This window comes from Vulpes lagopus, chromosome 17 (assembly GCF_018345385.1).
Source record: "Vulpes lagopus strain Blue_001 chromosome 17, ASM1834538v1, whole genome shotgun sequence".
Classification (NCBI taxonomy): Eukaryota; Metazoa; Chordata; class Mammalia; order Carnivora; family Canidae; genus Vulpes; species Vulpes lagopus.
In genome coordinates this window covers 32,455,373-32,469,189 of record NC_054840.1, presented here as the reverse complement: position 1 = coordinate 32,469,189, position 13,817 = coordinate 32,455,373, and the positions used below count along the sequence as shown (strand labels likewise).

At 49.7% G+C, this 13,817-nt stretch overlaps 1 long non-coding RNA gene across 2 annotated transcripts; it reads right to left on the bottom strand.

Annotated features, from left to right (window-relative positions):
• Positions 1 to 1,326: 1,326 nt before the first annotated feature.
• Positions 1,327 to 13,564, bottom strand: LOC121477587. 2 transcript variants are annotated; one of them, XR_005984296.1, is made up of 5 exons: positions 13,470 to 13,564; positions 12,327 to 12,377; positions 6,771 to 6,891; positions 4,658 to 4,865; positions 1,327 to 4,302 (listed from the first exon to the last, which is right to left on the bottom strand). It is a non-coding gene; the product is annotated as an uncharacterized LOC121477587 (long non-coding RNA). The 2 variants fall into 2 exon arrangements; XR_005984295.1 differs by lacking the exon at positions 13,470 to 13,564 and having other exon boundaries at positions 12,327 to 12,889.
• Between the last annotated feature and the right edge of the window lie 253 nt (positions 13,565 to 13,817).

The following is a 13,817-nucleotide window of genomic DNA, read 5'->3' as shown; positions in this document are numbered from 1 at the left end:
ATAATTATATTTAATAAATTAACAAAGGGCATAAAGTGGTATCATAAACATACAAACTGAAACAAAGTAGAAAAAAAAAGAAAAGAGTACAAATAATTAATGAAATAAATTTTTAAAAAATAGAAATAGGATAAATTTAAACCCAATCACATCAATAACCACATAAAATACAAATGATCTAAATACCCCTATCAAAAGGCAGATCTCAATTTAGAATTTTTAAGAAGCAAAACCCAAATATCCCATCTCAAAAACCTACTTGAACTATCAAGGATGGAAAATACATACCATGCAAATACTAATCAGAGAAAGCTGGGCTGCTTATATTAAAATCAAACAAAGTAAATTTTAAGGCAAAGAATATTAGCAGGGATAGAAAAGATAATTTCATAATCATAAAAGTTTCAATCTATCAAGAAACTGCAGAAAAATCTTAAAAATTTAAGCTCTAATAATATGAAGCACGAACTGATAAAACTGAAGGAGTTAAGTGTTTCTAGTTTTAGAAGAAAATACACAATCCTGGTCAGAGATTTAAACACCTTTCCATCAACAACCCTAGAGCAAGTAGAGACAACACCAGCAAGGACTCAGAAGGCTTGGAGCACCCCTGGGCGTCTTTGGCCCGTGCTGCACTTGCAGAGCACTGCAGTCACCTTACCTTTAAGGCACACAAACCCTCACCAGGACAGACTGTATTCAGAACCATAACACTAGCCTTCAGATCAGATGGACTGTTCTCCATGTTCTCTAACCAAGTGAAATTAAATTAGAAACCAATAACAGAAAACAAATCCGGAAAATCCCTAAATATTTGTAAACTAAATAAAACTCAAAATAAGTGTTTCCAAAGAATGAATCTAAAAGAAAATTTTAAAAATATATATTTGAACCAAACTAAAACCATAGTATAATATATCGAAATATGTGGGGTGCAGCTTAAGCAGGATGTTTACTATTTAAAATGCTAGAGGGTTGAGGATCCCTGGGTGGCTCAGTGGTTTAGTGCCTGCTTTCAACCCAGGGTGTGATCCTGGAGACCCGGGATTGAGTCCCATGTCGGGCTCCCTGCATGGAGCCTGCTTCTCCCTCTATCTACATCTCTGCCTCTCTCTCTGTCTCTAATGAATAAATAAACAAAATCAATAAATAATAAAATAAAATAACATAAATAAAATAAAATAAAATAAAATAAAATAAAATAAATGCTAGAGGGATGACTGGGTAGTTCAGTGGTTGAGCATCTGCCTTTGGCTCAGGGCGTGATCCTGGGACCAGGATCGAGTCCCACATAGGGCTCCCTGTAGGGAGCCTGCTTCTCCCTCTGTCTGTGTCTCTGCCTTTCTCTCTCATGAATAAATAAAATCTTTAAAAAATAAAATACCTACATCATGAAATAATAGAATACCTACATCATGAAAGAAGAAATGTCTTAAATTAATAACTTCTGCTTTTCCCTTAAGAAACCAGCAAAAGTAACAAATGAAACCAAAATAAGAATTAAAAAAGTAGCAATAAGGACAAAAAAGAATGGCATAAGAATGGGAAAAAGCTCAGAGGAAAATCAAGAAACCAAAACCAGGTGTTTTGAGAAGATCCATAAAATTAATAAGCCTCTAGCTATGTGGATCAGGGGGGGAAACAAAGAGACTCAGATTAGCAGCAGAAGGAATGAGACATCACTACATGTCTAAAGGTATTAAATTTTTAAAAATATGTATATTATTATGGGCAGGACTATACTGGCACTAAGACCATACACAGAAAATGTTATAACTACAAACCAACATTTCTCGTGAAGATTGACTCAAAGATTTTAGCAAATCGAATACAACAAACATAAAAATGATAATATAACCAAATGGAGTTTACCACATATGCACCGTTATTTTAGAACTCAAAGATTAATCAATGCAATCCACCATATTAACAAATTTTAAACATTCACAGATTATCATAATAAAGAAAATGCATTTGGCAAAATCTAAAAGTTCTCCAGAAGCTAGGAATAGAAGGGAACTTCCCCAACCCGAGAAAGGCTGTGTCTACAAACAAACACAACAACCTACAGGTAAGGCCATACATAATGACGGAGACCAAAGTCCTCACCCCAGAAGGTCAGGAACCAGCAGAAATGTCTGCTCAACATGTCTATTCAACATTGCACCCTTCATGGTCACCATAAACATAGAATAGGACTTGTGTCTTGTACTTGACCGCAAAATGCAGGATTCATAGTGACTATTAAAATATCACTAAACTAACATGTGAGAAGGCTACTAATAAAATCATGGTGGGGCTGAAGGTCACAGAGCCCAGGCCTGCAGAGGAGGGGCATTTGCTACCTGGAGTCTCCTCCAAGCTGTGCACACCCACCCCCACCCCAGTCTCTATACAACTCACAGGGAGTGTACCCAGACCTGTTTGCATCGGGTTTGTGAAATAAAACCTCAAGGTTGTATGTTCCAACTCCCTCTGTATCTCTGGCCACATCTTCTGGGCCCCGTGGGAAACTCAGGGTCTGGGAGCTTTGGAGCGCCGGCTTCAGAGATCTCAAGGCTGGCTCATGTTTGCAAACCTCACAGACCAGACATGTGCCGTCACTCTTTAATTCTTAACTTATCCCTTTATGCCTCAGAAAATTCTATACACCTTGTGTGGATGTGTGTGTGTCACCTGTGATAATAAGTTTGCTTTGATTTGCCATAATTGTGTTTTAAGCTCCTGTGTGGACACATGGCTTTGTGAGTGCCTGGTCTACACAAGACAGTCACACCTGTGTTTCCCAGTCAGGTTTCTGGGGGGGGGGGGGGGGAGACCCCAGGGGCCAGGAATATGGGACCAGAGAAGGCTGGCACCACAGAAACCACCAGGCCACTGTGCTCAGGCGGTTCTGAACCCCGTGCTCCTCACTGAGGATCTGGGTTCGCAGAGGGGCAGGGAGATATGCAGGCGCTTCTACTTAACCCCAGGCGCATGTAGCTGGCTGTCCCAAACCCCACAGACAGCTCCGAGGCTCCCCAGTGTGGCCTCACCCTCCCAGATGCTGGCTGCTCCCAGCCTTCCCCATAGACCTCCCTCCGCCTGTAGCAGGCACATCCTCTGTGGCTCAGACCCAAACCCCGCCTCATTTGGGGACATCCGTGGAAAACGAGAACACTCTTAGACTCTGGAGGTGCTCGAAGTTGCCCCGTATGAGGCCTGCCTGTAAATATACTCAGTGGTCTGGCCCCATGATAACGACCAGGCTGGGCAGGCGAGTGACATCGGCCCAGCAGGACCCAGAGCCAGTCCCCAACGGCAGCACCATCCCTGCTCCAGCCTGAGGCAGAGCTCAGGACGTGGAGGGAGCGCCGGCATGCACACAACCCAAGCTGTGATAGCGACCAGCAAGTGTCAGGGTATCGGGGGCCCTCTGTGGCCCAGACACAGAGATCATCAGTTGGGGAAGGAGGTTCTGATGGGGGAGATGTAGGGAACTTGGGCAGCAGCCCAGAGCAGCAAGACAGAGACTTAAACCAAAGGTGGAAGCAGGTCTCAAGGCCCCAGCAGACCTGCTGGTCTGGGAGCTCAGAAGGTCAGGCCTGCAGAGCCTGCAGCTCTAGGACATCTCTTTGGTGGTGTGTGTGTGAGCCAGCGCCTCCTTCAACCTCCTCTTCCTCTAAAAGCCCCCTGATAGGGCTGGACCTTGTGTGGCCTAGCTAGCTGCAGGGGTGAGGGGAGAATCAGATCTGTGAGCCCATGCACTGCACGGAGGGGAGTACCCCCCACATAAAGATCCGTACATGTGGGCAGCCTTGCCAGCTGCATGTCCTCCCTGAGCCAGGTCCTCCCTCAGTGTGCCTGCTAGGTGCCTGCCCTCCTCCCTGCACCAGTCTTTCACTGTAATACAGAGTTCTGGAATCTGAAAATACTCTAGGACCTCAAAGAAGGAGGGGTGACTGCCAAGTTCAGGAGCTGCCGGTTGGCAGTGGCAGGACAGGGCTGGAGAGGTTTCCATCTCATGGAAGTCGTTTGCTGAGGCCTCTACATAGATGCATCCAGAACCTCGCCCTGCTTGGCCCTGGCCTGACCCTGGGGCTGGAGGTTGTGGGACAGGACAAGGACACAGGAGCATGTGGATGCCTGTGGGCAGCTCCCCATGTCCCCCAGGATGTAGAGCAGGCTGGGAGCTCATTACTGGCTGTGGACAGAGAGTTGTCCCCTGGGCTGGAACCTGCAGGCTGGAGCTGGATGCGGGTCCAGCAAAGAGCCTCTGTGACCATGAGACGCTTGTGTCCAAACAGCAAGACTGTCTTCTACCTGTCAGAAGAGGGGAGAAGCAGGAATTTGAGCCGAGGAACTGAGTACACCCCTCCTTGTTGGGGCCCAAGGTCCCAATTCAGGCCCCAGAGTTCAAGGAGAAAACGTGCATCCTCAGAGGTACTGGAGAGGCATTGTGCGTTCCCACCCCGTCCTCTGTCTGCGGCTGGCCAGCTGTACCTGCACATCTGCACAAGCTTTTCTACAGCAGAGCCTTTAAATCATTCGCTCAAAGATCGTATTTCATTCACACTCAAATTCAGTTATTTGAAATAAATTTACCTTTAAATAAATCATACAGTGTAGGCATTAGAAAACACAGTCATCCCGATTAAGAAAATGAGCAGGAACTTACGAGTAAGTCTGGCCTCCTCCCAGCAAGTGATCAAACGATGTTTTGACTCATGTTTTTATCCAGAATTCCATCTGCAATACTCAACGTACATTCAAAAGGTCCCGATCCTTCCACAGCCATTTCGACTTGCTCGGGCAGAGCCGGCTTTCTCCCGGATGCAAGTCCCAGCACCGAATCCCACATTTCTTTAATTCTCTGCCCAATTCACCTATTTGTTCCAAGGAATAAGGAGAGATGGAGAGAGCCCCTCGTGAGTTAGCCTCCCTATCCGGGGTCATCCTGTGTCGTCTTTCTTTCCTTTTTTTTTTTCTTTCCTTTTTTAAAAATGCATCTAAATGCCCCCAATCACAGAAGCAGCAGCACCAACTCATCCCACAAGGAAGACCATCCAAAGGAAGGAAACGGTAACAGTTTAAGTAACTAAGGAAATTAATTAACAGGCAAAAAAAAAAGTTCTTCCTGAAGGCATTTAAAAGAACATTTCTAACATGTGATTCATTGTTTTACAATAGCAAAGGGAAACTTTAAGAAAAATTGACAGTTCTCTGAAATATGATTAAAGTCAGAGACACAGATTGGGGTAGAGACCCAACCTCCAAATTTGCCATTCTGTGGAGCAGCCCCCAGCCGGCAGCACCAGGGTCCCTTGGAAACCTGTTGGACATGCAAACTCCTGTGCTCCCTGCCCAGCCCAGAACTTAAGGACCTTAGTCCAAGGGAAGGGGTCCAGCCCTCTGGCTTTGGCGGCCTTCAGAGGCTCCTATGCACTTCAAAGTGTAAGGACAAACGCCCAGAGCCTGGCCACCCTGCTCCCACTGCTCCCACTGCTCCCCGTCACCATCTCTCTCTCTGCCGGGCCTAGGGCATCAGAGGGAGGTGGGCCAGCCCCAGGCTCAGGTGAGGGCAGGGCACTGACACTGCTGGCCTCCCAGAGGAGCTGGGACCGCAGGGCCAGCACTACCCATCATTGCTCCTTGCAGAAGGCCATGTGACACGGGGGAGGCTAGGGGAGGCAGGGCTGCTTGAGGTGAGGCTGTGCGGGTCAGCAAAGCCAGGGAGGCCAGCTCTCTGCTACCTGAACACAGACTCAGGAGGTCCTCTCTCAGAGGCTGTCCATCAAACACCTGTGCTCGTATCATAGGGGGGACAGTTTTGAATTAAAAAATAATAATAAACAACATAATTAAGAACTATAAGCACGATAAAAGGTGCTTTTATTTTTTTAAAAGATTTTATTTATTTATTTGACAAAGAGAGAGCGTGCACAAGCAGTGGGGAAAGGGAGAAGCAGACTCCCCTATGAGAAGGGAGTCCCATGTAGGACTTGATCCCAGGACCCCAGGATCATGACTTGAGCCAAAGGCAGACACTTCACCCACAGAGCCACCCAGGTGCCCCTAAAAGATATTTTTAGATAATCAGCTGAGTCGATTGCACGGGGATACACTTGGAGGTGACAGCAAGCTGCAGGAGGCACGGTGGTGGCAGGCTTTGGAGCACTGATGCTGTGAAGTCACAGTGACCCAGTCCCCACCTCCCACTGCCGTGGGACAGCACAGTCCCGGGTCCCACACAGAGCCCCACCCCACTCAGAGCCTGTTAGGTCCTGTGAGTGTCACACAGCATCTGTCTGTCAAAGTCCTTTCCAGATATCTTCAACTTTTAAGTGTAGCACTGTAAGGGTGTAAAATGCTAGACTTGTGAACATTTATATGAATCTAGAATGGGAGAGAGACCTCTAAGCAGGTCACCAAGTGCAGAATCTGTTGAGAAATCAGTTTGGTGGGTTTGAGTAAATAAAAACAAGATGCCATAGCAGGTGGAGAGCTCGGTAGATAGAGTTAAAGGCAGATGTGTAATGAGCATTTGGATCACAAACGGCAGAAAAGGGCGGAAGCCCTGGCTAGTGCATCTCGAACACCATGGGAACATTGGCAGCCAAAACCAGGCCAGTGCATTAAAAAAGTAAGTTCACAAAACTTTTGAAAGAAGATGGGCATTAATATAGGAAAAATGACCATCCACAGCGCATGCAGCCGGGAAGCCTGGAAGTGAATCAGCAGGGATGCCGAATGCCCGCTGCCCCACCGGCTCTGCAGACGGAGCCACTGACCTGGGCTGCCCGTGGGCACAGCGTGCCCCGTGTTGGCCGCAGGGGACAGTCCCCACCTCTGACACACAGCATCGCTCTGGGTGAATCCTCCCACCGCCACCGGCGAGCTCACAACACAACACTAGGAATAGTCAATGCAGGACATTTGAAGCCGAAAATACAAAGCAAATTAGCAAACCCACTCAGGAAATAAACTGTAGAAACCACGAGACCCCCAGTGGCACCTGCCCACAGCATGCAGCCGTGAGAAATGGGGTTCTGAGCAACCACAGGAGATGTGCGCAGTGCACTTCCGGAAGGAAAAAGCTTGCAACCCTGCACAAAATCAGGTTACTTTTTTGCTGTTGCACATCTGAAGACAATAACATACAATTATCAACAGGGATTATACCTAGGTGGTAAGATATACAAATTATGGTTTTATTTCCATCTTCTACCTGACTTCTATTTCACAACATGACCTTTTTATATAGTCACCTTGCTACATTTAAATAAAGAAAAAGGAATGAAGACACTAAAAGGTAGACTTCCAAAAGCTCTGTTTAAACTCCTTAGAGGATGACACCCTAACACATCTAAGACGCCCATCAAGCACAAGACAAAATCCTGTGCCTGGCCTGGAAACTCAACCTTCTCCTCAAACACAGCTCCAACCAGATTTCATTTTTATTGTTTTTTTTTTTAAGATTTTATTTATTTATTCATGAGAGACAGATAGAGAGAGAGGCAGAGACACAGGCAGAGGGAGAAGCAGGCTCCATGCAGGGAGCCCGACTTGGGACTCGATCCCGGGTCTCCAGGATCACGCCCTGGGCCGAAGGTGGCACTAAACCAGTGAGCCACCTGGGCTGCCCTCCAACCGGATTTTAATGGTGGAAACACAGCAGACATCCATAGACCTGCTAGGTCGACCGCTCAGGGGTGATCCCGAAGGTGAGCGACACCTTGGCACACTGAAGTTAACGTGGACACTCAGGCACGCGGTCCTATCTCGAGGGCTGCGCAGCTCACAGAACGCACATGAAGAATCTCGTGTTTGAGTGTGTGCTCATCCCTATTACCCAGACTCTTAGAGCCCACAGAAGTGACTCTCTAAGAGCTGTTCACAGGCCTCGTGCTCTCAGGTGACTTTTAAACGAGCTCCCGTGTAAGAGCCTTCTCTGTCTTGGCAAGCAAACTAAATCTCCCCCTGTCAGACCGCCGGCCCCACTATAAATAACCCAGACTTCCACGTCTGTGCCATTCCATAATTTCTCTTTCTTTCCCCCAAGGGCTGAATGCTCCTTCTACAAATACTAGCAGAGAACTATGTGAAGCCCGTTTTACGGAGTCCCCAGACCATGCCAAGACTTCAGGACCACAGAGAAAATGGATAATCCTGCGCACAGTCTGTTTGGCGTGGCCTCTGATTCGCCGACACCAGGGCTCCAGAGAAACGCAAGCACAATTGCCAACAGGCTTCATTGAAATGAAAACATCATTTTTCCTTCCGTCCATCTCAGGGAAGTCTGAAACTGCCTCTGATAATTAATCCACTGAGAGAAATCAATACTACAACTGGTTGAAGATGAAACAACCCATAGCAAAATAAACTTTTCAATGATGCTTCAGCAGTTTCTGCAAGCACAGAGTATCTGCTGCAGATGTGGAATCTAAATAAATGTTGCTTTCTCTCCCCAAATAATCCCACCCAGAAAGTCAATTACCCTGAACATTTTATGTTGTACAACACTTTTGTTATAAATACGGTCTTTGTTCTCCAACTGTTGACTAGTTGGTTTTCTTTCTCCCATTAGGAATAGCAAATGAGTCTACGATTTGATAGTTGCAAACAGACTGAGCAAAATGGTTGCAGATGTGAATGATTTACAAGCCACAAGGAGAACTCACATTTGTCCTATGGGCCTTTTGCAAATCCAGAGTGGTTTTGTTTTGTGTATGTGGTTGGGTTTTGGGGGTTTGGGTTTTTGGGTTTTTTTTTTTTTTAGTTTTTTTCTTTTTTTTCAGCTTTTGTGTTTTGTTTTGTTGTAATTTAACTTATTTTTCAAAAACCAACCTGAGCCAAGAGCATAAGCTGATCATGTATTATAGTGCAGCTTATGTCTTCTTGTAAAATATTATAGTGTCACATTTTTAAAAAATAAATGCAGTTTAGACCATTTGTTCCTAAGAAGCAATTGAGGGTTCTGCTGTCTGAAGCACTGCAGTCCCCGGAGGAATGGAATTTGAACTTGAATGAGCAAATCCAAGATGGTGCACCATCACGCTTCAGTGGGAGTACTGTCATGGCGAATAATGATCACTTAGCAGCCACTGGGGTCACCTGTTGTTTAATTTAACTTGGGCTATTTGGTCAACCTGATTTGCTGGAGAAAAAAAAGAGCCTGTGTCTTCTTAATTCTTACAACAACCAACAGGGACAAGGTATATGAGCTCAGGCATGGAGTCAGACTCCAGGCCCTGCCTCCTGGTAGCTGTGCAACCCCGGATGAGTTGCTTGCTCTCTCCTGGCCTCCGTTTCCTCTTCTATAAAAACAGTATAGTGAGCTCTGGGGCTCAGGACAGTGCTTGGGGTGTGCTAAGAGCCAGAGAAATGTTAGTTATTGCCATTGTCACCCAGGAGCACCAGGTCCCTTGCTTGGATTTGAGGATATGTCAGAGAGGACCTGACCATGTCTATAAACTCCAAACTTGTACTTCTTCTGCTGTTTCTAAAGGTGGAAAGAAGATATGTGTGAAAGCCTCAAAAATAGCTGATGAAATAGGCAGTCCTTTGGGTTTTCACAAAAACTGAGTCCTCCTGAAAAGTGGAGCCAAATGCAGCCAAATACTGTTATTTTCTCTAAAGGTGAAATTCACTGACTCTCTACATTCTGTTTTCCATTATAAAATTAATAACGTGCTTTTTAAAGTAAAAAAAAATCTGGAGAAAAACATAAATGATGTATTTAGAAAGCCTTAATTGGAAAGAAAGAAGAAACACTCCCATCCTTATTTAAAACAAAATAAAACAACAACAACAAAAAAAAAAAAAAGCCATGACATCCTTTTTTTTTAATCCATCTGCCATATCCTGGGCAACAAGTATGACATTCTTCGTAACGGAAGTAAAGTAAGATAATCACAGGCATTTTGAGCCACAAATTAAACACTATTCTGAACTGATGGTCTATTCTGCTGACTTCAGAAACCAGTGGCATGAAACGAAAATTCATCTCTGCAGGAAAAAAGAAACAACATCATAGGTACGGCATGTCCTCCCGCTCACCCATTTCCCTTTCTACCCTCGGCACCAGAAATATATGTGCATAAGTAATATTCTTCCTGAGGTCTTCCCAACCTGCTTCCTTGTGTAGAATCTGGGATGAAGTTTTTAACGGACCCTTCAAACCTCTCCCTCTTCAAAATGCTTTCAGACTTTTGCGTCTACATTTTGCAAAAGGCAACAGGAGCAGAACTGCTTAAAAGGAGGTGGTATTAATTATCCACAGATATCCTGAGCCACAGGATAATTCATTAGTTGCACCTCTGCTCCTTGCAAAAGGCATTTGAGGAAGATATTACACGTCTCGGAGCAAAGGGCTCAGTTCATTATAACGGATGTTGGAAAAGTCTGCCTTTGAGATTTCTCTTGCTCTCCTTCCTCCTTTAGACACACTGAAGTTTTCCCTGGAGTTCAGAGCAGATTGAAATGATTTTGGAACCTCCCTCTGGGGAGACCCGGCAGCTCTTTCTTAGCAGAGGCTGGTTTTCCACTATTGATCCTCTCCCAGCTCCCCTACGAGGCAGTGCTCCCGCCTGCGCTTATGTGCGAGTGGGCGGCGCCCCGGTACAGTCAGTACGTGGACAGATATTGTGACTGCTGGGCAGACGGTGACCCCAGGCGTGCCAGCCTGGCTGTGGAGTCCAGGGCTCTCCCTGCTGCCCCCCGAGGTGCCCATGCCGCCCTGTCCCCAGGCAACGAGGCCTGGAAGAGCCAGCACCCAGGCTGGGGTGTGTATGTGTGTGTGTGTGTGTGTGTGTGTGTGTGTGCGTGGGCAGTCCCCCTGCCATGGTCCCACAGGTCCCTGGGGCCCCACTCGGCCACTTCACCTCGGGCTCAGAAGGAAGCCTGGAGCATCACCTGCCAGGGACAAGGGGTCCAGTGGGAGAAGCTAGGCCCCCAGCTTCTGAGCAGTAGACTAGGGTCCTCAGGGTGGCCGGGGTGGTCCCGGAGCAAAAACAAAGCCTGGGCCGACAGGTCGCCCCAGGGCCGTGGCAAGAGCTCCGTGTGCAGGAGGGAGGCCTGGGACACGGAGGGCGCCCCCCGCCCAGCACCTGCTTCCTTCTGTGCACGCGGTGGCTGCACCCCGAGCCGGTGCGCGTGCGGCCGGCCTGCCCCGGGCGCCCCAGGCCGCGCGGCTCCCCCGCGACAAGTGGCCGGCCTGCCTGCGGGCTCCGGTTCGCGGCTCCGGCCCGCCCTGTCCACTTAAAAGATCATCCATCACCACCCCGGTTTATAAATCAAGGCGGCCGGCCCGCGGCGCCCCGCTCGGAGGTGAAGCGCCCAGAAGTACTTAGCCAATTCCCAGACCCCGCGGCGCGCCCCTCCCCGCCTCCAGCAGCCAGGCCATCCATCATCCCGCACCCACCGGGGCAGAAGGACGCCGACAAAGGGGCGCCCGGAGCCGACAATGCGGGCTGCCGCGACGCGGGCACCCGAGCTCTTTAAAATTTCCAGCCAGTCCCTTACCCTTTTGTGTTAACAAAACCTATTCATTTCAGGATTTGGCAGTTCAAATTATTTCAGACAAGACCTCAAGACAAATGGTTATTTGATAGAGTCACACAGCACAAGTGCGGCAACTGGAAGAACCGGGAGCTGTCCCCGATGGGCGGCCCCGGGGGGAGGGGAGGGGAGGGGGAGGGGAAGAGGAGGGGGAGGGGGAGGGGAGGGGCCCGCGGTGGGGAAGGGGCGGGGCTGAGAGGGGGCGGGAGGGGGGCCTGGGATGGGGAAAGGGAAGGGGAGGGGGAAGGGGGCCTGAGCCTGGAAGGGGCGGGGGCTGTGGCTGCGAGGGGGAGGAGGAGGGGGCGGGCTGAGGGGGGGGACGGCCCGGGGGAAGTGGAGGGGGACGAGGGACGGGAGCCGCCCTGGACAGGCGACTGGGGGATAAGGGGCGGGGGCCGGGGAAGGGGAGGGGCGGGGGCCGGGGAAGGGGAGGGGCGGGGGCCGGGGAAGGGGAGGGGGGGCAGGAAGGCGAATGCGGACCCGGTGGAGAAGCCGCGGGGGCAGGGGACTGGAGCTGCGCCTGGGACAGGCGGCGCGCAGAGGGGCGGGGGTCGCCCGGGAAGGGCGGGGACGGGAGCTGGCCCCCAGGAGCGGCCGGTGCGGGGCGAGAGGGGAGGGCCGCCTCCCACCGGTGCACCTGCCGGCCTGGGGCCAGGCCTGGGAGCCCGCCCGGGGCCGGGGCGGGGGCAGGGCAGGCGGAGGGCGCTGCGGGCAGTGTTTGAAGCAGCTCCTGCGGGGCACGTGCAAAGCAGACAGCCAAGAGTGGGTCCCCTTCCTATCCCGATTACCTGCTAAGTTGCCTTGTACATATTTCAAACAGGGTTCTTTTTTTCTATTTCCTGCAAAGAGAAAACATAAATTGTCCATCGTCCAGAAGAAAGTGAAACAGACAGTTCCCATTACCCCTCACGCTCGCGGAGACTGATTTGCAAAGGCTGGAAAATTGTGTTTGAAGCAATGTAATGACGTGTAATAATTTCCTGTCGGGGCGTCAACGAGAAGCGCGGCCAAGGTGATAATTTCCGTGCGCTGGTGTCGGAGGGGGCGGGCTGGAGGGCGAAGGACGCAGGGGACAGGCCGCTGCCCCGGAGGGTCTTTGGATGCAGAAACTAAAGAAAGTCCACATGGGGGAGCAGATGGAGGGCCCCATAAAGGCCAGCCCCGGGGAGCAGCCACCGGGCACCCGAGTCCAGCTTGTGTCCCCGTCAATCTCGTGTGGGGACCCGGGCCGGAGGTCCGAGCTGGGCCGGGCACAGCCCACCCGGAGGACCCACGGCCCCAGCGCTGCGGAGCGCAGGAGCCGGCGCAGGTCCCCACCCCGGGACCCACACAGGGTGACCTGCAAAGATAGATTTACTTTCAGGTGGCGCTGCATGAAGGATAAAAGGCTCAGCATATCTGTAAAGGGGGAGAAAAACAGTCTGTGCTTAAGTATCCCTGCTTGTCTCAAGAATTCAAGGGGCCCTGGAAATCAGTAAATGCCAAGTTTATAGATCAACCCAAGATGAATGAAGCACTTCTCCTGAACGCGGTGCTCTCCTCCTTCTGTCTTCTTGAGCTGAAGGAAAACAGCTAGGTTTGGTTACTTATTAATTTTGTTACTTTGTCTTCCTGGGAAAGCTGGCACAAAAAGTCACTGACCCAGGAATATGGTCTGGGAACCCCAATAAGTCGGTCACACCAGACAGGCTCCATGGGACCAACGGTCACTGAGGTGCCAGCCTGGCCCTGTGGCCACCCCCACCGGTCCCTTCCCTGAGCCTGGCTCTAGAGAGGACCGCCCCAGGGTGGTGGACCAGGTTCCGGGGCTTCTCCCAGGCAGGGAGCCTGATTCAATCCCCACCCCCATGTGTACCCCCCTTTCTGGACATTTCTTGTCTGTGAAAAATGAGCCACATTGCCTGGGAAGCCTCTTCCCTGTCTGCACTGACCTTAAAATTCGCACTTTCCCTTCTGCCAACCTGGGGTGGAGCCCTTCTGTCTGTCATTTCTGAGAGGGTGACAGAGCCGCCCAAGGGCAGCTGACTTGTCTGGACACGCTCCGCTGGCCCATGGTGAAGAGCCCTGAACTTCCTATTTTAATAAATATGTGTAACAGTCTTTTAATGAATACCGAGTCATTAAATCATTAAATTAATCTCCTCCTGCCCCCCTCCTCCTCTGGAACAAAGGGTAGACAGTCCACATGGGCTCAGACAGGCCCATTGGGTTCCTTCCTAAGCTCAGCCCACCTGGGGCAGAGGCTAAGCCCCATTCCTCAGCCTCCCTGTCTGTGCTCA